The sequence below is a fragment of the Cervus elaphus genome, chromosome 32 (genome assembly GCF_910594005.1).
Source record: "Cervus elaphus chromosome 32, mCerEla1.1, whole genome shotgun sequence".
Lineage (NCBI taxonomy): Eukaryota > Metazoa > Chordata > Mammalia > Artiodactyla > Cervidae > Cervus > Cervus elaphus.
The window spans coordinates 48,402,900-48,427,270 of record NC_057846.1 but is presented as its reverse complement, the minus strand read 5'-3'; the positions used below and the strand labels follow the sequence as shown (position 1 = coordinate 48,427,270).

At 43.7% G+C, this 24,371-nt stretch overlaps 1 protein-coding gene across 7 annotated transcripts in view; it reads right to left on the bottom strand.

The window, feature by feature from the left end:
* Nucleotides 1–24,371, bottom strand: part of THRB (thyroid hormone receptor beta) — a 415,968-nt gene that overhangs the window by 210,201 nt on the left and 181,396 nt on the right. For all 7 annotated transcript variants that reach the window (XM_043893781.1, XM_043893780.1, XM_043893784.1 and 4 more), the window contains exon 2: nt 23,490–23,561. The gene's annotated coding sequence lies outside the window, so the exon portion shown is untranslated. The remainder of the gene's footprint in view (nt 1–23,489; nt 23,562–24,371) is intronic.

The following is a 24,371-nucleotide window of genomic DNA, read 5'->3' as shown; positions in this document are numbered from 1 at the left end:
ACTCAGAGACAACAGCCAAAGGGAAGTCTTGAATCTTTTTGCTGGTGGGTAAACAGAGAAGGAGATTCTCCAGGCTGGGACTCTGCAGAATCCATCATCACCTAGGTACCCCCTGCATGATCTGGCCCGGCTGATATCCCGGCTGCGTCTTTGCCAGCGCCCTCCTGCACGAGCCTGATGCTCCAGCTGCCCGGCAGCACTAGCCAGGGTCCAGAGGCTCTTCTCCCTGCTTCTTATCGTGGCCGCCCTGCCTGGGTTGCCCTCCCTCTCTTTCTGCAACAAAGGTTGGGGTTCTCACTCCTTGTGGCTCTCTCCCGGCACCTTGCCATACCGATTTCTCAAAGCACGCAGACTGCGTGCCACTTGTCTGCTCACTTTCTGACCCCCTCTCTAGATGGCTTCCTCTCTGCTCAGCAGAGAGGACAGAGCAGGTGCTGCAGAAACGTGCTCTGAGTGCTTGTGGGGCAGGTTGTAACTCACTGCCAAGTGCCTACGGCATCATCGCTGGGTGTCCACCGCACACTGTTTATCAGGGGCGCACTCTGGGGATATCGCACTAGGGTTGTGGCTGAGGCATTTTCACATTTGAGAAAGTGAGAATGATTGCACAATTAGGCACCGCACCTCTCAGGAAGGAGAAGTAGATAGGATTCCTGCAAAGGGTTACTTCAACTACATGTGTGGCTGACTGAGCCAAGACTTTAAAAGCTTCTTCATGAATTCAGGAGTTTTTATGACTCACTTATTGTAGGTGAAAAGGCACATCCAAGACTCTAAGAGACACCACTACGTACCAATCAGAATCACTCAGATTAAAAAGACCAACACTATCAAGTGTTGGAGAGGAAATGGAGCAACTAGAAGTCTCATGTGACTCTGTAAGTTCATGCAACCACTTTAGGAAGCTGTTAGGAAGTTCCTATAAAATTAAACATACACCTACTCTCTGATCCAGCATTTCTACTCCTTGGTCTACATCCAACAGAAATGTACATGTTCAACAAAAGACAGCCCCAAACCAGAAACGACCCAAATGTCTACCAACAGGAGAATCAATAGCTGGCTCAGATGGTAAAGAATTCGCCTGCAATGCAGGAGATCCAGGTTCGATCCCTGGGTCAGGAAGATCCCCTGGAGAAGGGAATGGCTGCCCACTCCAGTATTCTTGCCTGGAGAATTCCATGGGCAGTGGAGGCCAGCTGGGTATAGTCCATGGGGTTGCAAAGAGTGGGACATGACTGAGTGACTAAGACAACAACAACAACAATGAAGTGTTGATATATTCACATGATTATGTGATTATCATATCAATCAGTAGCACTGATTAGTGCTACTCAGGAATAAAAAGAGGAAAACACTGATACCCACACCAATACGTGAGAATGTCTCAGTTCAGCAAAAAGTGTCAAATACAAGAGAGTACTTATGTAATTACCTGTATAGGAAGTTGAAGCTCAGGTAAACAATCAGTCAATGGTGATGGAAATCAGAATAGTGGTAAGTCTTAGGGTGAGGGTGAGATTCTGATGGGGGCAGAGGAGGCTGAGAAAACCTTCTGCAGTGTGGAAAAGTCCTATCTTCTCTTTTGAGTGGTGGTGGCACAAGTGACATCTATTTTAAAAACTCATTGTCTTATATATACTTTAACATACCCACATGACACTCACTAAAAACTTAGATAGATAGATGAGAGATTATGAGAAGCCTTGGTAAGTCTACATTGTTAATGGGGTTCTCAAGGCAAGAATACTGAAGTGGTTTGCCATTCCCACATTTTGTCAGAAAAGCAATGCCAAAGAATGTTCAAACTACTGCATAACTGCACTCATCTCACACGCTACTAAAGTAATGGCCAAAATTCTTTAAGCCAGGCTTCAACAGCATGTGAACCGTGAACTTCCAGATGTTTAAGTTGGTTTTAGAAAAGGAAGAGGAACCAGAGACAAAATTGCCAACATCTGTTGGGTCATCAAAAAAGCAAGAGAGTTCCACAGAAACATCTACTTCTGCTTTATTGACTATGCCAAAGCTTTTGACAGTGTGGATCACAACAAACTGTGGAAAATTCTGAAAGAGATGGGAGTACCAGACCACCTGACCTGCTTCCTGAGGAATCTGTATGCAGGTCAAGAAGCAACAGTTAGAACTGGATATGGAACAACAGACTGGCTCCAAATCAGGAAAGGAGTATGTCAAGGCTGTATACTGTCACCCTGCTTATTTAATTTCTCTGCAGAGTACATCATGTGAAATGCCAGGCTGGATGAAGCACAAGCTGGAATCAAGATTGCCAGGAGAAATATCAATAACCTCAGATATGCAGATGACACCGCCCTCATGGCAGAAAGCGAAGAAGAACTAAAGAGCCTCTTGATGAAAGTGAAAGGGGAGAGTGAAAAAGTTGGCTTGAAACCCAACATTCAGAAAAGATCATGGCATCTGATCCCATCACTTCATGGCAAATAGATGGGGAAACAATGGAAACAGTGACAGACTTTATTTTGGGGGGCTCCAAAATCACTGTAGATGGTGATTGCAGCCGTGAAATTAAAAGACACTCCTTGGAAGAAAAGCTATGACCAACCTAGACAGCATATTAAAAAGCAGAGACATTATTTTGCCAACAAAGGTCCATCTAGTCAAAGCTACGATTTTTCCAGTAGTCATGTATGGATGTGAGATTTGGACTATGAAGAAAGTTGAGTGCAGAAGAATTGATGCTTTTGAACCGTGGTGTTGGAGAAGACTCTTGAGAGTCCCTTGGACTGCAAGGAGATCCAACCAGTCCATCGTAAAGGAGATCAGTCCTGAATATTCATTGGAAGGATTGATGCTGAAACTGAAACTCTAATACTTTGGGCACCTGATGCAAAGAACTGACTCATTAGAAAAGACCCTGATGCTGGGAAAGACTGAAGGCGGGAGGAGACGGGGACGACAGAGGATGAGATGGTTGGATAGCATCACCGACTTGATGGACATCAATATGAGTAAGCTCTGGGAGTTGGTGATGGACAGGGAAGCCTGGTGTGCTGCAGTCCATGGGGTAGCAAAGAGTTGGACTGAGCGACTAAACTGAACCGAACTGAGAAGTCTAAGGAACAAAAACCCTCCATCATTTATATGAATCTCAGACACTGGATAATATAGACCCTCGTGGGTTCAGGGAAGGAAGCCATCACTGAACAAAACACAGGAAACACCTAAGTTGAACTGGAGTGGGTGTGAAGCAGAGAATCAGGGGAAACTCAGTTTGTTCAGACAAGGACGAGCAAGGATGTACCCTTCCCAGGAGGCTGAATCTGTAGCGTAACTCCTTCTGAAGGATGAGTGGATAAACAGTTCAGCTGAACTGTCCTATAACAGAATTTTGCAACTCAGACCTTCACTTTATTTATAAACCTAGAATCAAGTCCTTTCCTCAGGGTCCACCCATTTGAAAGTCATTTTGAACAAAAAAGTCAAAGCTCTCAAGGGTAGAAGCACACTAGAGCCAGAGAAGAGAGAACAGAGTCTTTCTCTAAAGTGTTTTCGCAAAACTGCAGAAACGTGAGATAAGCCAGAGGTGGTCAGAAACCTCCAGTCCTTGAAATCTACTTTGTCTGTCACACCTGTGCAACCAGAAGGAAATAGATGCTCCCGGAAAATGCATTTTCTCCTCATTACCAAACAGGGCCTTGGCCCCAAACCCAAGTTGAACTTGGACACCTTATTGGGAATGTAGAGAATTCCCATCACTCTTTTAGTGTTTCTTAGCTGAGACTGAAACTGAATCGCCAATACTTTGGCCACCTGATGCGAAGAGCCGACTCATTGGAAAAGACCCTGATGCTGGGAAAGATTGAAGACGGGAGGAGAAGGGGACGACAGAGGATGAGATGGTTGGATGGCATCAGAGACTAAATGGACATGAGTTTGAGCAAGCTCTGGGAGATGGTGAAGGACAGGGAAGACTGTTGTGCTGTAGTCCATGGGGTTGCAAAGAGTCTGACACGACTGAGCAACTGAACAACAACAACAGCTGGGCCATTACAGCATTGTCAGCAGGACAGATCTTTGGGGGCAGAACTGTCCCTTGTTGTGAGGTCCCCAAGCCTAGAGGCATCCCAGCGCCCCTCTCTTCCCCACTGTGATATCAACAAAAGGCACGGAGCCAGTTCCTGTTGGAGGACCAGCACTGATGTTGGGACTGAAGCCTTAACTGGCATCTTGTTGGCATAGTCCACCCTGCAGCAGTGTCCTGATTAAATGTATTTAGTGTTAAATAATAATAATAAAGAGTCAACATATGAAAGAATAGGACACTTCAACTCAGAAGCTCAAATTTCCAATTCCGTAAGAAGTGACTCATGTAAGTTACCTGTTCTGCTTTTGCTGGTGTTTGAATTTGCAGCTTGGGATTGAGGTCAATGCTGCAGGAAGCTCAAGTGGCCAGTCACTGGCTGCCTCTCCCCTCTGTCCACAGGACCCACCCAGATGCACTGGGACAGGAAGAAACAGGTGAAGATGGGAGAGCAAAAGCCCAGGCCTTGAAGGTGAGAGCAAATCTCGACTGAGTCTTCACCCCGGCTCTCCTGCCCTCACCCCCCAACCTGCAGCCCCGTTTCTCCCAAGGGCAGAGCTCAAGTTCTATCCTGGCAAACAGAATCAGGGAAGAAAATTCATGAGTAGAAGGAAAAAGCCCCACGATTCTCTTGCCCACGAACCTTGCCCGAGTGAATAACTCTGCCCAGCTGTTTGCCTCTGATCCCCACTCCCCTATACAGACTTAACAGCTCAACCAGTGAGTTACTATAATGACCTAGTACCATGTCTCTAGAGACCCTGTTCCACTCCTGCACCTGATCCGACAAGCCTTGGAGCAAGTTCTTCATCTGGTTCCCATAGCCCTAGGTAGGGTAAGTGTTAGGAAAGATGAATTTAGGAGGTAGGTCTATGGATGAACAATGAAAATAAATTAATAAATACTTTTAAATGATACATATGAACTTATTTACAAAATGGAAAGAGACTCATAGACATAGAAAACAAACTAATGGTTACCAAAGAGTAAAGGAGGGAAGGGATAAGTTAGTGATTTGGGATGAACAGATACACACTCCTATACATAAAAAAGATGACCAGCAAGGACTCAGCACAGGGAAGTAAGTTCAGTATTTTATAATAACCTATAATGGAAAAGAATTTGAAAAAGAATATATATATATACACTCATACATATACAAGTGAAAGTGAAAGTTGCTCAGTCGTGTCCAACTCTTTGTGACCCCATGGACTAGTGGGTAACCTTTCCATTCTCCAGGGGATCTTCCCAACCCAGGGATCGAACCCAGGTCTCCCGCATTGCAGGCGGATTCTTTACCAGCTGAACCACAAGGGAAGCCCAAGAATACTGGAGTGGGTAGTCTATCCCTTCTCCAGCAGATCTTCCCAACCCAGAAACGGAACCAGGGTCTCCTGCATTGCAGGCAGATTCTTCACCGACTGAGCTATGAGGAAGATATACATATACAAACATATATAAATATATACTTGTGAAATTGAATCACTTTGCTGTATACCTGAAACTCTGTAAATCAACTATACTTCAAATTAAAAAGTAACAAAAACATAGTTAAATGTTTTTTTATAGTTATCTTTTGGTAAAGGGCACATTTTTCATCCACAGAAATGATTTAAAATTTTCTTTTTAAATAGTTTATATAACCCCCAAAGGACAACATTAAGAAAAACTGTGAGATTAGTGATGGAACTTCAGCAGTTTGGGATTACTTTATGACAGGAAGTCCAAGGTAGCTTCCAGGAGTTTATGAATCCCCTGACAGTTTATGGGGAACGTGTGCTGGTGAGAATTTTTCTGGGAGGAAGTTCACAGCTTTTTCAGGTTTGCCTAAGCCACTAGCCGTGTGTGGCTGTTTGGAGTAAGATGCTCTGTAAGCACACGGTACACACAGCATTTCAAAGATTTAGCATGGAAGAGAGAATGCAAAATAGCTCAATGATTTTTATATCTGTAACTTGTTGGAATGCTACTTTAGATATTGAGCTATGTGAAATATAATAGTAAAATAAATTTCACTTGTTTTTCTTTTTGAATGCAGTTACTAGAAAACTGTAAATTACATGTGTGCTTGCATTCCTGGCTCACATATTTTTAGTGGGCAGTGCTGGGTTACAGCAGAAGGGCAGGAAAAGTGAAATAGATCTCAGAAGTTCCTGAGAAATCACAATGATGAATATGTTTTAAAGAGCATTTATAAAGTAAAAAAGCTAGGGTGGATTTGGAGGGGAAAAATGAGCTTTTGTAAAATACTGATTTAGATAGAAACAACATCACAGGTATATATTTCACTTTGTCCCCTTAATCACTGAGCCAGGAAAACAAACCAGTATTAGAAGCTTAAACCCTTTTATCTTTTAAAATCAAAACCATAGCTTCCATAGGTTCAAATGAAGGATTTGAAAAAGTTCATGGGAAAAGTAGGTAACTGGGTTAAGTATCATTTTTTGTTAATCTAATCGACACACATCAAATAACAAAGACTTTACTGTATTTGCTTTGGGCCAGGTCCAGCTCGCACCTTTGTCCTGTGACCCTTCCTAGGAGTAAGTAGATGTACAAAGTCTGTTAGAGATTCTTGAAGCTCCTTTTTTGCCTGGAACTCCAGGAAGACGGCTTTCTTCTTTGGGTCTGCATATCTTGGGGACACCAGAATCTCTCCTCAGCTTTTCCTCTTGAACTGAAAACTATGACTATGTTGCCCAGGAGCTAAGAAATATTATTGTTAATTTTTTTCTCTTCCATCGTTGTCACCAAGGCTGTGATTCATCTAGAACATTCTACTGAAAGACACTTCCTGTTTCAGGAGCTTGATTTCCATCGTCACCAAGGCTGTGATTCATCTAGAACATTCTACTGAAAGACACTTCCTGTTACAGGAGCTTGACTCTTCTGGAGCTGAACAATATGTGGTCATAGTTTCACAGTCCTGCACAGAACCTATCACAGAAATGACCAAAGCCTTTAGCTCCATCTCCTCTCTCTAATACTCTGCCACTTTTGGCAAGGCAAGTGCTGTCTGTGGGCTATTTAATGGCTAATTTAAATCTCCCAGGTACAGACATGGAACTTGGGTGGATTTATCCATAAATGCATTTTTCTCATGAGCATTGCATTTATGCCCCACGTGTCTCCCATTCACTCCATTTCCTCTTTTTTTTTTTTCAAATTTGTTACTTTTCCCATATAATTCTTTGGTAATCTTTTCTTTTAATTAATTTATTTTTTATTGAAGGATAATTGCTTTACAGAATTGAGCTGCTTTCTGTCAAACCTCAACATGAATCAGCCATAGGTGCACATACATCCCCTCCCTCTTGACCCTCCCTCCCATCTCCCCCCCATCCCACCCCTCTAGGTTGGTACAGACCCCTGTTTGAATTTCCTGAGCCACACAGCAAATTCCCGTTGGCTATCTATTTTACATATGGTAATGTAAGTTTCCATATGATTTTTTTTTAAGTTGATATGTTGTATTTTCATTTTTATTCAGTTCAAGACTTCTTTTTTCTTTTTTGGTCTCACAGCACGCAGAATCTTAGTCCCCCAATCAGGGATTGAACCTGTACCCGCTGCAGTGAAAGCACAGAGTCTTTTTTTTTTTTTTTTAATGTCTGTTTCTTTTTTTTTTCCATTTATTTTTATTAGTTGGAGGCTAATTACTTTACAATATTGTAGTGGGTTTTGTCATACATTGACATGAATCAGCCATGGGTTTACACGTATTCCCCATCCCGATCCCCCCTCCCACCTCCCTCTCCACCCATCTCCTCTGGGTCTTCCCAGTGCACCAGGCCCAAGCACTTGTCTCATGCATCCAGTCTGGGCTGGTGATCTGTTTCATGCTAGATAATATACATGTTTCGATTCTCAACCACTGGATCTCCAGGGAAGTCCCATCACGCCACTTGTTACTCCTCCCCCAACTCTTGTTCGGTGCTGTCGGAATCCAAGATTTCCGTAAAATGATACCATTCATTTTGATGAGGGTGAGGTGGCCCACAGACGAAGTGACCATCATCAGGTTTTCCTTAACAGGCTGACTTGCTCTAACAAACTCAGGCCCCAGGCAACCGAAGTTCCTAAGTGTATTCTTTGGATCCTGTTCTCTGCTTCCTGGGAACGGCATTTCTGCCGCCTGAAATGACAACAGCGCCCCAAAGCCAAGACGAGCGCTGCTAAGGACTCAGTTTTGTTTTGGAACGTTCTCAGGATGATGATAAGGATCATTCAGGGCAGCTAGCCCATGCAGGGGTGAAGGGGTCCACTGAGGATGGACTCAGCCGTCTCCGATTTTGCTGTGTATAAGAATCCCCTGCTGAGTTTGTTAAAGTGCAGATTCTGATTCACTGGGTCTAGGGCGAGCCCCGCGATTCTGCACTTCCAGCAAGATCGCGCCTAGTGCCGTGAGACTGACCACAACCACACTTTGAGAGGCAAAGGAGTCCATCTCTAAGAAATCTTCCATCTCCAGGAAATCACCTGTTTCTAGGATTCTATAATTTGGGTGACCAGAAACCAAGAGCTGACATAAGCAGGCGTTGGTTCTCTTAAGAACCTCTGCCAGAATACTCCAGCAGTCATAGTACCAATTGCAGAAATTCATCAAAGTAGGAGGATTTAGAAATTAAATGTGAGAGTCTATCACCAAACCACTTTAGAATCTTGCAGTGGATCAAGTTACTATCTAGCAGTTCTGTCAAATGCATCTTTAGCTCCTGCGTTCCTAGAATATCTCTACAAATGAGCCCCCTTGACAGCTCAGCTGGATGGCTAATAACATTGGGTGCAAAACACATCTAAGTTTACTCAGTGACTAGTTACATAAAACAGTTATCTTGAATCCTTATGCAAAGAAGAATTTTGCTAAATAAATATTTGCTCTTCAATTTATCTGTTCTGTAAATACAACATGCTCCCATGTAAGGTTTGCTTAAAGTGGAACACAATTCTCTCATTCCATATCTGATAAGTATGAAAAAATAAATTATATTCATAACAGGATCAAGGATCCTTCCATCATACCCATTGCTTATCAATTCAAGTAAGTGCATGTACCGCCATGTATTTGATGCTGATAATCAATTCCTCAGGGTAGGGAAACTCTAAAAAAGAGACGGAGACTCAGCAAAAGTCAAAATGAAATGAATATGTGATTTCTTTTAATGTATGATTTTTCTGTCTCTTGACTGCAGGCAGATGAATTTACACTATATTAACTGAATGTTCACACACACCACGTGTGTCAAGTGCTGGGAGAGGGGAGAAGAGGAATTAATTTTAGCCTCAACTGAGTAGGGGGGGCGGGGGATGGGCGCCTAACTTGGTATTTACAACCTAAGACGCTTTTAACAGTGATATCTATAAAACACAGTGCCGGACCGAGGCATTCCCTGGATGGGAATGCTGGCCTCTGTGTCCCAACAATATGCGTTCTTATGTAAAGTTTTAGGGGAAAAAATTAGTACGCATGTCTGCCTAACTAACTTTTCAGCAAGTTTTGGAATTTAAGCTATTCTACTGCCTGCAATGTGGGAGACCTAGGTTCGATCCCTGGGTTGGGAAGATCCCCTGGAGAAGGGAAAGGCTCCCCACTCCAGTATTCTGGCCTGGAGAATTCCATGGACTGTACAGTCCATGGGGTCGCAAAGAGTCAGACACGACTGAGTGACTTTCCTCTTCACTTCACACTCTCACTGCAAGGGTAGAAGGGAGTGGATGATCGGGGTCACGGAGGTGGGACTTGAACTCACCTTTGCCTCATGTTCAAGTCCACGCTCGTGCTGTGGCAACAGACTGTCTTAAATTCTCACCTCTTTGTAGGATTGGTTTCATGTCCAAGTGAGTAAGTGAGGGAGTCTGGGCTGGACATGTACACACTGCGACATTTAACACGGGTAACCAACGAGGACCCACCGTTCAGAACAGGGGACTCTGCTCAGAGTTACACGGCAGCCTGGATGGGAGAGGGTTTGGCCGAAGTGAACACTGACACAGCTCCTGAGTGTCAGGCTCATGTCCAGGCGTTTTACATGTATTCACTCCTTTAATCTTCACAGCAACCCTCTGAGGCATTGCCTCCGTGGTATGGCTGAGGAAATAGGCAGAAGCCACCCAATCATTTCCTCACAGTCACACGGTAAATACGCGGCAAAAGTGGGATCTGAACCTGGGAAATCTGGTCCTGGAGCCGCTTCGCTACTGCGAGTGTGGTGTGATGACCGGCATCACGGCCTTACCCCGGCAGTTTTGCCAGGAATCCAGCCTCTCAGGCCCTGCCCCGGGGGCCTTGATTCAGAACCAGCATTTTGAACAAGGCTCCCAGTTGATCTCATGATCCTTAAACCTTGAGATGCACCCCTGTCACAGGCTACGTCGGTTGATGAAAGACCAGCCCCCCGCCTGCCACCTTCCCCCTTGGCCTGAACCCCTGTTCTGAAAGATTGGTACCATCTATCTGCCCCTCAGGCATTTGTGGGCACATGAGCTGCCTCAGCTTCACCCCAAGACCTGAGTCAAAAGTAGGTTCTATACAACACATCTAGAAGCACCAAACATTTCCCCTTCTTTACTGAGGATCTCAGGAGTCAGAGTGAAGGAGTCTCTTCACGACCTTGTGTGTGTGTGTGTGTGTGTGTGTGTGTGTGTGTGTGTGTGTGTGAGCGCGCACTATCGTTCAGTCTTTGTGACCCCATGGACTGTGGCTCATCAGGCTCCCTGGTCCTTGGAATCACTACCTTGGAGCCTCTGTCATCTCTCTGATGCTCTGCCCACGATTGCTCGCTCATTCACTCACCTCCTCTCTCTCCCGCTGTCTCTCTGCCTCCCTCCACCTCGAGCTTCACCCCCAAGTCCACCTCTGACTCCTCTCCATCTCCCTCTCTTCTCCGGAGTAATGGTGCAAACCTCCCCTCGCCTCCAGCAAAACAGTTTCACTCTCAGCCAGATTCCTTGCAGATTTATTTTTCCACCTCTAAGCACACTGGTCAAGTTTCCCAAGTAAATACGGTTCCTTTCCTTGGAGGAATTCTGTTGCTAGTTGTTACTAGATATCATTTTCCCATCTTCTTATGGTAATTTCTTCTGCTCTACCTCTTTTTAAATCATGAAATATGATATGCATGGGTTTCTCAGGTGGCACTAATGGTAAAGAACCTGCCTGCCAATGGAGGAGATGTAAGACACGCGGATTCGATCACTGGGTTGGGAAGATCCCTGGAGGAGGGCATGGCAACCCACTCCAGTATTCTTGCCTGGAGAACCCCATGGACAGAGGAGCCTGGCAGGCTACAGTCCGTAGGCTTGCAAAGAGTTAGACATGACTGAAGTGACTTAACACGCTCATGATGTGCATACTACATATGCAGAAAACTGTACATCTTTGAACTCCTACTATCTTTGAATTTGCACGGAGAAGACAATTGCTTTTCATTAGCAACATATGAAATAAAAATATGAACCATATCATTTACTAAGATGGCCATAATGGGCAGCCCAGAGATCCAAGATTCAAATGAACTGAGGACAAGCTTAACAAGAAAACTGAAGGTTTCTACTGGTTGCTAAGTGCAATATGTCAGACTTTCTGTCTCTGACTCTCAGAAATTACCAGAAAATCAAGTAGGTTAGCACTCTTAGAATAAGCATATTCCAATGCTATCTCTACCTTGCTACAGAATATGTCTTAAAGTATTTCTGACTAAATGAAAAATGCAAGATACATATAATAGTATCTTGTATTAAAGGAGGACATCTAGATAAGATGAATAAAATGAATAATTGCAGCAAGTTCTGATTTAGTCACGGTCTGTGTCTTCAGAGTGTGGAGTAAACTGCTTCCAGGTTTTGCCCGTCTGCCTTTGATTCTCTTTCAGGCCATAGTACGAAGCAGTAGAAGAGAAAGAAGTCACATACTTAGTCAATCAGACGAATTCTGTTATTTATCCAGTTTTCAGTTCAGTCGCTCAGTCGTGTCTGACTCTTTGCGACTTCATGGACTGCAGCACGCCAGGCCTCCCTGTCCATCACCAACTCCCCGAGCTTGCTCAGACTCATGTCCGTTGAGTCAGTGATGCCATCCAACCATCTCGTCCTCTGTCATCCCCTTCTCCTCCCACCTTCAATCCCTCCCAGCATCAGGGTCTTTTCCAATGAGTCAGCTCTTCGCATCAGGTGGCCAAAGTATTGGAGTTTCAGCTTCAGTCCTTCCAGTGAGTATTCAGGACTGATTTCCTTTAGGATGGACTGTTATTTATTAATTTATTAATCACTATCATAAAAGATTTCCTGAGAGAAAAAGGTTATGCTCCTTACTAAATGAAGTTCTCTAGATTATGTGAAATAAACAGCTCACCACTGCTCCTTGTGACTGGTTATCAATGATAACTTAAACTTGGCATGATACCTACCTCATCAAGTACTTCCTCTCAAAGGAAAAACAACACTGAGAACCAAGGTGACCGGCCCATCCTCCATGAATTGCCAACAGTTTTACGGAGCAGGGAGCATGCTTGGCGCTCTCTTTTGGTAACCAGTCTAAATATGACTGGCTTCCCGGGTGGCTCAGTGGTAAAGAATCTGCCTGCAACGCAGGAGACATGGGCTCGATCCCTAGGTCTGGAAGATCCCCTGGAGAACGAAACAGCAACTCACTCCAGTATTCTTGCCCGGAAAATCCCACGGACAGAGGAGTCTAGCAGACTACAGTCCATGGGGTTGCAAAAGAGTCGGATGTGACTGATCGGCAAAACAACAACTAAATATAGCTGTCTTTACTAGATTTTCCCCATTGATTCAACTCCAATGTTAGGTGAGTATATAAAGTGTTTGAAACAGAAGTGAAAAGCTGTTCAGACACATATTAAAGCATAATACAACAACTGTCTATAATTGATAGCACAACATCAATGGAAACATGAAAAAAACAAAACAAAACCAACTGTTAAATGTTGGAAATAGAGCTTAGAACTATGAAGCCTCCTCTCCCTTTCTCCTCTTTGACAGAAGTCAGATTCTGCTTATTCTTCTGGGCCTGATTCAAACTCTAGTCCCTTCAGTAAAGGTTTCATAGGTCACTGCAACTACCATCATTTCTTCCTCTTCTTTCATGAATTATGAATCATTTCACCAAAAACATAAATAATGAATAGCTAAAATTACCGTTTACCTTTTCTAGCGTACGTATGTTGACTTCCCAATTAATTTTAAGTTTCTTTGAGGAAGTATAATTGGCAGTACTTTTTGTACCTTCCATTGGCATAGCATGATGTTTTGCATAGAGAAAAGCTTAATAAATATTTTACAGCATATTTTCCCAAAGGGCGGTGAAAACTAGCTGTTCCACCTATTATTAGCAGAAAGCACAGTTCCAAACCAGAAATTATTGTGTCTTGGTATGATCTCCAAACAGCTCAAGAAAAAGCTGTCTAATCAACGTGGTCTTAAGTGGTCTTCAGGGTATTCATGAAATAAGTGGATACAACACAGAAATCAACAATTACAAAAACTGTGTTTAATACAAACTTAGGTCATTTGTACATTTTGGATGAATTTTTGTTCTTTCAAATAAATGTTGAAGAACCCTCTCATTTTCCTGATTCTAATGAGTATATTTATGGATCAAGAAATTTGAATTTCACACCTAGTTCAACCAAAAACTTATGGTAAAAACTGTTGGTAAATCCTAAATATAAAGCTTTAAAACATTCATCAGTAGATAATGGAATGGTCTAATCCCCATCAAACTATTCTAGGTTTTAATCTGATGCTATTGTATGAATTTAAAGTAGAATTTTTAAAAGGTAAGATGTATAAACTAATGACAGAGTGGTGCTGTAGTTTAAAAAATGAGATTAAATTGACAGTTTGGGGAAACATAACGAGTCAGAGCTTCATCTCACGCTGTGTACTCTAGAGAATGCAGGATGGATTTAGAGAGTAATTCTTTTAAGGAAACTTAAAAAGTTCAAGAAAATATTAAATAAAATTTAATAAAATAAAAATTCAAGCTGAATATTTAATGGATCCCTGTGTGGGAAAAATAATTAAACATGAAAATAATGAAAGAGACTGCAAGGGAAAGGATATTCATATAAAGATATATTCATATAAGGATAAACTTATATGAATTAAATTTTGAAACCCTAGGGCAACAGATAAAAATATAAGAGCAACTCATACTCATTCAATAGGTATTTACTAAGCATCTACTGTATTCCAGGCATTATTTAGGTTTGGGTAATTATCTGTCTATCTACCTGCCTACATATCCATCCATCCATCCATCCATCTAATAGATAAAGGTCTCTACAGCCTTGTTATCAAGGAGTCTACATTCTAGTGGATAGAGACTGAGGTTTAACAAAACAAATTGTTAACACTTTGCATGGGAAAAGATGGAGAGTGCTATGGGAAAAAGAAAAGTAGAAATAAGAGAGAGAATTAGAAGTGCCACGGGTTGTGCCTGTTGGGTGGCTGAAGTATTAAATAGGGTAGCCAGACATCAGTGAAAGAGAAGATTCAAATAAAGACTTTCGAGAGGTGCGGGAATGAGCCCAGTGAGTGTCCTGGGGGAAGGATGAGGCGTTCCAGGCAGGGGGAACAGCCATCTGCTACTAAAGCAAAGACAAAGGCAAAACGGGAAAAACATATTTGTGACACACGAGATGAGCAGAGACACATCCTTAACAGCGAAAAGCGTTTTTGGAAACTGGTTAAAAAGATCAGTATCTTACAGAAAACGGGCAAATGGCATGAACAGAAATCTTGGCATGAAAGTCAATAAAATGAAGACTGAAATATATCCAGTCTTACAAGGAATTGAAAAAGTATACATTAAAGTAACCTCACTCTAGGGAAATCCAATTTGTGAAGATTAAATAATGTCAGTAAAGATGTGATGAACTGGACTCTCTTCGCGGAAGCATAAAATAACACAACATTTTGTAAAATATTAAGACAAAATCTGTGGAAAGGTATATTTACTGCAGCGCTGCTTATAATGACATGTAAATGATTAATACCTAGGTAACATCCAAACTGGTTTCTGGCCCAGCATTTATCTGTGGGCATTTGAAGCCTCCATATGAATGCTCCATAAGCACCTCCAAGTCCAAACTCATTTCCTGCAGCCACAATACCAATCCCCAAAGCTCCCCCTCTTTTGCTTCAGTGAATGGTACCAATGCATATCCATACCTAAGACACAAACCCATCCTCCACGTCTTCTTTCTTGCTTCCTGAATTCTGTCATTCCCATGTCTCATCAATTCTACTTTTGTAATGTTTTCTGAGTCCATCTCTTCTTCTCCATTTCCACCAGAATGGCCTTCGTTCAGCTCTTATCATTTTACACCTAAGCCAAGTAACAGCTGCTTACCTGGCCCTCGATAGCCAATCTCAGTTCCACCTCATCCATCCCTTCATTGCCATAGGGCTCTTTCTAAAATATTAAACTGGGTCAAATCATTAGTCCGTTTAAATTTTCAAATGGCCCCCTACTGCTGTCAGGTTAAAATCCGAACACCGTAGAGGCAGACTTGTGTGAGCTGACCCCTGATCATCAGCTGTCATGTCCTGCCAGTCTAAACTCTTCAGTCCGTCCATCATAATCTACCTGTGAATTACACGCCACGCCTCTCTGTCTTCATCTATGCCATTGTCTCTGCTTGTCCCCCCACCCCACAACCTTTACTGCTCACTAGACAATGTCTCTTTTCCTTTTCAGACTCAACTGACACAAGATAAAATCTTTACTTTTAGTGTTGATCAGTCTGAGTTAGTGTATCTCAAAGTTAAGCATGCATCAGTCATCTGAATGGCTTGTTAAAGTTTCCGGAGTTTCCACCGCCAGAGGTTTTGAGTTGGTCGGTCTGGGGTGGGGCCTGAGAATCTGTATTTTAACAAGTTTCCAGGTGACACAGATGCTGTCCATCCAAGGCCCACACTCTGAGAACCACTTGTCTGGAGAAGTCTTCACTGAAGAAACTCAAGCTTGGCTGGCTGCTCGCTTTTTCATTCATTAAACAAGGGTTTGCTCTGTGAATATGTGTCTATTCCAGCCCGTGAATTAGGTCAGGTGTTCTGCATAGAGATGTAAAGAGAATCTCTCTCTCTGATGGGAAGGAGGCAGGACTGACATGTACAGTTCTGCAGGTTGCACACTGTGTAAATGGTGCCCAGTGACACACTGCCGTTCAGCCAGAGGTGAGGGTCCTGGCCCTCAGAGAAGCAAGCCCTTGGTTTACAGAGCAGTGTGATGTATGGCATTATACAAAGAGGCATGATTTTCTTTGAGACACGAGCAGAGCCTCCAAACCCAGATATGCACTCGGGCAAAGGAGTCAGGCGAAGCTTGCTAGAGGATGTCATACTTTCATTGAGTGTGGAAAGGTGAGGAGACGTAATTAGAGGGGAGGGGACCGCAGGGCTGGAAGGAAGCCTCACTTTAGAGACACAGAAGTGGTATACGCGAAGGCAAGTAGACTGCTATGGACGGAGAAAAGAAAGTCAAGGCCTCCACTCACTTTGTCCGACAGGAGGGGCGTCTGCTTAATTTGAAGAAAATTTTTTAATTACAAAATATCGCATACATTCACACATGTACACAATGAAATATTTCACGTATATATACATATATATTGATATATATACACACAATGGAATATTATTTGGCCACAAAAAGAATGAAATAGTGCCATTTGCAGCCACGTGGATGGACTTGGAAATTGTCATATGAAGTGAAGTAAGTCAGACAGAGAAAGACAACGGTCATATGATATTGTATATATGTGGAATCTAAAATACGATGCAAAACAGAAACAGGCTCACAAGCTTAGAGAACAGACCTATGATTACCAAAGGGGAAACCTGGGGAGGGGTGGGATAAATCGGGAATATGAGATTAACATATGCACACTACTATATATAAAATAGATAACCAACAGGACCTACTGTATAGCGTAGGAAATCTGTTTAATATTCTATAATAATCTAAATGGGGAAGGAATTTGAAAAAGAATAGACATGTACGACTGAATCACTTCATTGTAACCTGAAATCAACACAACATTGTTAATCAGCTATGCTCTGACATAATAAAGGAAAAAGAGTTTTTAGAAGGGATATAAAACAATATTACAGACACACATGGGCCCACCATTCAGCTTTGCTCTTTTGGCTTCACCTCTCTCTTTATAAGAAATAAAACAAGGGAACACGGTGACCTATCTCCCTTTCTCTCCCACCATCCCCCTCCCCCCTCCCCTCCCCCTCTTCACCAAGCTAGCCACTATTTTACAGTTGGCGTCTTTTTCCCATGCATGTTTTTGTACTTTTACTACGTAAGTGTACAGGTATTTACATCTTAATGAGAGACTCTGTCCAGGACATTACAGCAGAAATTACAGCGCTTGCCTCGACAGGCTTCCTGCGAAGAGACAGGGAACGAACAGCGGGCAGCCAGGGCCCCGCCAGACCAGCTCCTCTCCACCGGGTGGTGGGAAAAAGCAGGCCTTGGACTAGCTTCGCGTGATGCCACTGGGCGGTGCAGCGCGGGGGTCAGGGGGGAGGGATGGGAATCAGAAAATCACGTTCTGCTTGTTCAGCTGATTTTAAAAGCAAAAGGGAAAACGCATGTTGCCTTGCAGTCAAAGATGTCAAACATGCAGGACTAAGAAAGTGGTACTGACGAACTCTGTCACTGTGCCCAGCCTGGTGGGTTACCTACACTTGTGTATATGTGGGTGTCGCATGTACCATGGATGCAAAGAGTTCCAAAACAGCTGGGCTGAGGGCCTGGCTACATCCTACCAGCACCGCAGACGGGCTTTGATTTCGTTATCTGCAAAACGGCAAGACATGACCTGCTGCCCCCTGGCTTAACATAAGGGATGTGGTGATGGCGTGGAGCTGAACTTCCTTCTCACTGGGAGCTCGTCATGAAAAGTCTTGGGGTGTCCCTGGGGCCACTAGTGGTAAAGAACCCACCTGCCAATGCATGAGACATAAGAGAGGTAAGAGATGAGGGTTCAGTCCCTGGGTCGGGAAGATCCCCTGGAGGAGGGCATGGCAGCCCACTCCAGTACTCTTGCCTGGAGAATCCCATGGACAGAGAGAGGAGCCTGGTGGGCTGCAGTCCATGGGGTCGCAAAGAGTCAGACACGACTAAAGTGACTTAGCACAGCGATGAAAAGTCTGTACGGTTACCAAAGGCATCATCCTTCTCCTCCTAAAGTTAAAGGAAGAAGAGAGTGAGAGGAGAGAGACGGAGACAGAGACAAAGAAAGAAAAACTGGTTTCCTTTTCAACCTCGACTTTCCCATTTCCCCCAGCTTGATTTCTTATGACCCCTTCTTAGTGATATTTACAACGCCTTCACCTCTTAGTTTCTTTAAGTCTACAATTTAGTTCCTTTTTATTTTTCTTTTTTCTTTGTTTAGGGATGCCAAAGTTAGAAAGTTATTGCAATTGGTGGGAGGAGCCCTAGAAAAGTTTTATGTTGTTTGTGTTGTGTGTATGCATACACTATTCATCTGTGCATTATTTACCTATTGTCCATAGACTGCATCATTAAATTTCCAGCCAATGTTCTGTATATAAAAACACCATGAGATTTTTGTTTGTTTGTTTATCCAGATCCTGTTTCCTGGAAATTTAGCTAAATGTCTTTCCTGGGTTTCCATTCATATATATATGTATGTGTGTGTGCATATAATATATATGCACATATATATATTTATTCATATATATGCACATACATGGGCTTCCCTGGTGGCTCAGAGGTAAAGAATCTGCCTGCAATGCAGGAGACCCGGGTTTGATCCCTGGGTCGGGAAGACCCCCTGAGGGAGGGCGTGGCAATCCACCCCAGCATTCTTGCCTGGAGAATCCCATGGACAGAGGAGCCTGGTGGGCTACAGGCCATGGGGTCACAGAGAGTCGGACACGACTGAGCGACTCAGCAGCAGCAGTAACGTACACACACACATATTCATATATACACGTTTATGAATATGAATATAATGTATTTTTACACACATCCACACACCTCACAAACGTGTGTGTATGTGTGTTTGTTGAAATGCAGTTTTGAACTGCATGGCTAATAAAAGAATACAATCTCCTTGGTCAATGCATTCTTCACAAATTCCATCACACCGGTCTCTCCTGACCCTAATGCCTCCTCAGTAACACAAAGCGCTTCACTACAGACTGGAGGCCTCCACTGCGTCCAGTTGGCTGCAAAATCAGCTCCTCCAAAGCTCCACCCTGGCCGTGCGTCTCCAAAATGGAAAAGCCTTTAACAGCTGCCTGATTGTGACCAGTCTTCTAGGTGCTTCCATCCCGTTCCTTTACAACCAGATCTCACGTTACTTGCGGATGCAAAGTACGTTTTCCAGCTACATTTTTCAGATTCTTTTGCAACCAGGAGTTAGTAGATGAGACTGCAGGCAGAAACCGTGAGGGGAAATTCAGAGAAAGTCTCCTAGAGAGGAAAACCAGCTGGTATTGGGTGCTTTTTGCCCCCCTCTTCCCATCTTTCCTGCTGCCTTGAATTTATGTGTGAGGGCTAGAGATCTAGCAGCCATGTTGACCAGGGGGTAACCCTGAAGACAAAGTCATATGCTTGAGAACAGAAATACAGAAAGATAGAAGGTACCTGATCCCTGATGATAACAGAACCACCCCAACTGCCCTGGAGAGAAAAATAAATTTTGTGTGTTTTCACTGTTATTTAAGACTTTTGGTGATAGGCAGGCCCAAAATAGTAGTTTATTCTCTCTCCAATTCTAGCTATTTCTCTGCTCTGGCAAGTGTAATATGCTGATCAGTTTTTTCTTCTTCTTTAAAAACTTTATTTATTTTTTAATTGGAGGATAAATGCTTTACAAGATAGTGTTGGTTTTTGCCACACATCAACACAAATCAGCCATGGGTATACATGTGTCCTTTCCCTCTGCCGTCCCTGTCATTTTCCAATCCATTCCGCCCATCTGTTTTGTCACTGAGTACCAGATCTTCTTGAGACAAGAGCTTACAGAGAGAAAGGTCTGCATTCGAGCCCAGCCCTACTGCTCCGACATCCTCAGCATTGTTCCTCATGCCTCCCCCTCAGTTACCTTGTCTGGAAATTGAGAAGAAGAATATGCACATTAAAGGCTTTGCTGTTTTTCTTTCACCCAGTTTCTTAGTTGTTACTGGCCCCAAAGCATCAGTAGAGAAAATAACTGAGGGAGGGAGAAGGAGATAAAATTCAAATCAGGTTGTGTTCCCACTTGCTCACAGCCCTCGTCAGCCATTTAGGGGTTGAAAAGGCTCAGGCTGCTAATTTTCAAAAGTCAGAGGGAAAAAATATCAACCAACCGGACTTCAGTTATTGACATTTTACTCTCATTCTTATGCATAACTGAAATCTGAGTAAACATATGTTGCATTTTCCAAACACCCCTGATCCTGTAGATAAATGCACACATACATACATACACACAAAGATTTCAAGAACGTTGGCCCTGGGGGAATCACTTGTCCCAAGTCCCTGGAATGGAGAAGTCACACAATTCTTGGTATTTGCCATTTGGATAAATTGACTCGTAATGAATGACTTGAAGAAACAGCTCCTTTTAAATGGCACTGAATTGCAAAAAAGCAAATTCTGCTCAGACTCTTCCATCCTGCAATTTCATTTCTGCTCTTATGCACATTAACCTAAATTGGCTGGATACAAATCTTGCTGAATTAAATTTGATTTGATGAGAACATTTGCGTGTCCGTGCAGGCAGAGTGCAGTATGTGTGGGTTTCTAAAATGTTATTTAAAATGTTCTTTGACGAATGATTCAGCTTTGCCATAGCTCCAAGAGTGAACTAAATTTTTGGTCCTGTGGATGCATCTTGTGAATGAACTAGATCATGGCCCTTTGCTGGGAAGTCACTGAAGAAGCAGTTTGTTTTTTCCTGAAGAAAAGCCACACAGCCTCAGAGGTGGGAACACGGGATACAATGAACCCCCTGGACCACTCTGAGATCGGCTAAACCCACGGATGTGGAGCCCAGGGATAAGGAGGGTCAACTCTACTGCATCATCGTGTCGACTTGAGGGCCTTGGGCATCCGTGGATTTGGGTGTACGGGGGGCCTGGAACTATACTGTGCCTTTAAATCCTCACTGCCTCTGCCTCCTGTGACCCTCTCTCACCATCGCCCGACACTGCTTAAAACCCCCTTCTGGCTCTTCTCAGTCCAGCTTTCTCATCAAGCTCTAATTGGCAGGCCTGGCCACTGGGTCTGATCTGCCTGGGCCCAGGACACCAGCAAGTGTTTCAACCCAAATGACAACCTTCCATGTTACTGCCGGACTTTCTAAAACACACAAACAGAAAAACTCAAATAGATTTGGCTCCAAGTATTTCTGGGGGAGAAATGGCCATTTTAAAGGATGCTTTATTCAGGTCACTAAAGGCCGGAATTCCAACCTGTGACCAGAAGTTCTACTCTGAAAAGATACAGAAGAAGGAATCTTACATTTCACAGGTCCCAAAAGAGTATTCAGATGAAAGAGCAGAGGTTAAAAAATTATGGACAATTTCCCGAGCATTATCCACAGTCCATGTCCAAGAAACGCATGACTCAAGTATTGTACTTGGGACCTCCACCCCAGAAATCCCCTACATTCTCCTTTAGCAGCATTACGGGCCAGAAGGTATTCAGGGGTTCTGTTGCCTGAAATACTGAGGTTTTTTTTTCCTAGTTTTGGAAATTATTGAACAAAGAAAGTGTTGGAAAAGCAGCATGGCCTCTTGTCTTCTCCAACTTTGCATAATGACTATAAACCCCACTCAACAGAGTGCACACGGCTTTAAGAAAGACCATCAGTATTTCCAGTATTTCAGGAAGTTCTCAGTAATTTTTTTGCTCTCAGCTAGTTTTTTTTTTTTTTTTTGCTCTGTTTTCCTTTGTTGCTTTCATTTGTTAACAGAGGTAGAATTTATGTATAGCAAAAAGGAAGCGGTTTTGACAAATGCCATGCCGCACACATGTCTATGAAGACAAACATTTCTATCACCCCAGAAAATTCCCTGTGCCCCTGCCTAGCCAAGCTGGTCTCTCCTCAAAGTAGCCACTATTTTGATTGCTATCACCACAGAATAGCTGTGCCTTTTTCAGAACAAGGTAAAAATGGAAGAACACAGTGTAGTTTTTAAGTGACTGATGTCTCATGTTTTAAGCATCTATAAAACACCTCTTGGCTTCCTTATCTGCAAATTGAGGGGCCTGCCCCGTGAAAACAGTGGGCAAGTCCTCTGAGGTTTCCCTGGGGGCCTGAGAAGCCACCTTCATTGCAGGTGGGTGGTGTGCAGGCAGAAGCGCGGGCTTCCCTCCTCCCAACGGAACAGCTGTACTTTTCCGTATCTTACAAATTGCGTTTCACTGGAAGACTGCATTCAAGTGTTCTTTGTAAAAAAAAAAAAAAATTTAAAAAGTTGGAGAAGTGTAGGTCTAGCCGATTCTTACCGATCCCTCTCCCTGGAACCTTCTATAAATTACAAATCGTGTTTCTGATATGAGAGCCGGGACTGGCCCCCTGGAGGGAAGGCTGGGAGACAGCGGCAGCCCGAGGAGGGGCCCCCGGGGAGGCCAGGGCCCCGAGCTCTGTAATATTAGCACTGGCGACAATCAGATAGCGCCACCCCAACCCAGGCAGCCGGACAATAGGCCAGAGGCGCTGGCGATGGCAGGCACAAAGACAGCATTCAGAGGGCCCGGCTCCACCGCCAGCCAGGGCTGTCCAGACGCCACAGACCCCGGCCCAGCCGGAATGTCACCTCGCCGCCAGAAAGCCATCTTTCCTGGTTAGCTTTTAAACTGCTAAAAATAATAAACACAGAAAGGAAAGTGCTGACACAATCTTAACTGCGGAGACAAACTGAAACCGCTGTTATAATAATGTCAGCAAACTGGGCTCCAAATGACATCCTAGCATTCCAAATATTTCTCGACTTCGGGGGACCGGAGGGAGGCTGGGGGGCTTGTCCGTGTAGGAAGCCAGTCTTCACTGCACAGTTGCTCTCGTCTACCTGACTTGCTCCAACCCAGGGTAGAGATGCGATCCTTCTGCCTTCTTTAGCACTCAAGGAAGAGGTTGGAGGGAACTCTGGTTCTCCATTCAGCGTTTTTTCACATAACAAATGACAAGTGGGCTCCTTTCTCTCTGTGCCCAATTATTACTTTTTCTCCCCAAGTGAATTTGAAGCATCCTTTTCTCCATTATGTTTATTTTTAATCTGCTGAATGCTTTGTGTTTCTCCTTAATACCTACAGAGTTCAAAACTAACTTAACAACACCAGCAATGCATAAACGAGAAGATCACTCCCAGAATGCTGCAAAGTGACAATCATAAAATCACGAATCTGCAAACAAGTGTAACATCTGACCTGCCGATCCATGAAACCCCGTGTGGAACTTGGCACCCAGGTAGGACGGCCAGTGGGAGGGAGACTGCAGATCTGGAAAAAGAGAAACACAAGAAGATAAATAAAAGTGTTTTTGTTTTTTTTTTAAAGTTCCCCAACATTTGCTTAATCCGCCACTGTTCTTCTTTCTATGTTTGAATAGGGTCTGGTTTCAGAGCTGTCTCTGATTTTGAATACATGCAAATAGACTTAGATAAAATCCCATTCCAAAGAGGAGCCAGTTTCAGAGAAAAGGACTTTAACACAAGGATTCTAATAACACATTATGGGATGGGACAGGGTTTCTGAGTCCCAAGAACCTACTTTCCTAAGCACAGGATCCCCGGCCTTGAAAGAGGTCTAAAAGGCAAACGTGAATCTTAAACAATTTAGAACTTCTGTGCTAAACACTGTCCAGCTGGGTGTCAGAGGATGGTCCCCAGGGTAGGTCCTAACACGCCCCAGCTGCGGCCGAGCCCCTGTGAGTCGGCAGGGGGAGGGGCCGAGAGGACCCCACGGAGATGCTGGATGGTGGCAAGTGCGGTGATGCTGGGGACACGTCCCCCAGGTCTTCTAAACAGATGGAAGAGAAACCAGGGCATTTGCTCTCGCAAGAGATGACGCCTCCAAGTGCCTGTCTGCACAGCAAGCGAGGGGCTGCTCTTTCAGTGACTGTGGTCCCACGACTGTGGCTGCCGTGAGGAGCTTAGAAATCAGGGGGACGCAGAGGTTGGTGAGGGTGAGACAAACATCTGGGTCCCCTCTACCCAGAACGGACCATAGACAACACTTTGTTATTATCGGCTCTTTTTAAAAAAGCAAACAAAATGGAGCATAGGTATCATCTCCTTGACGACCTGCTCC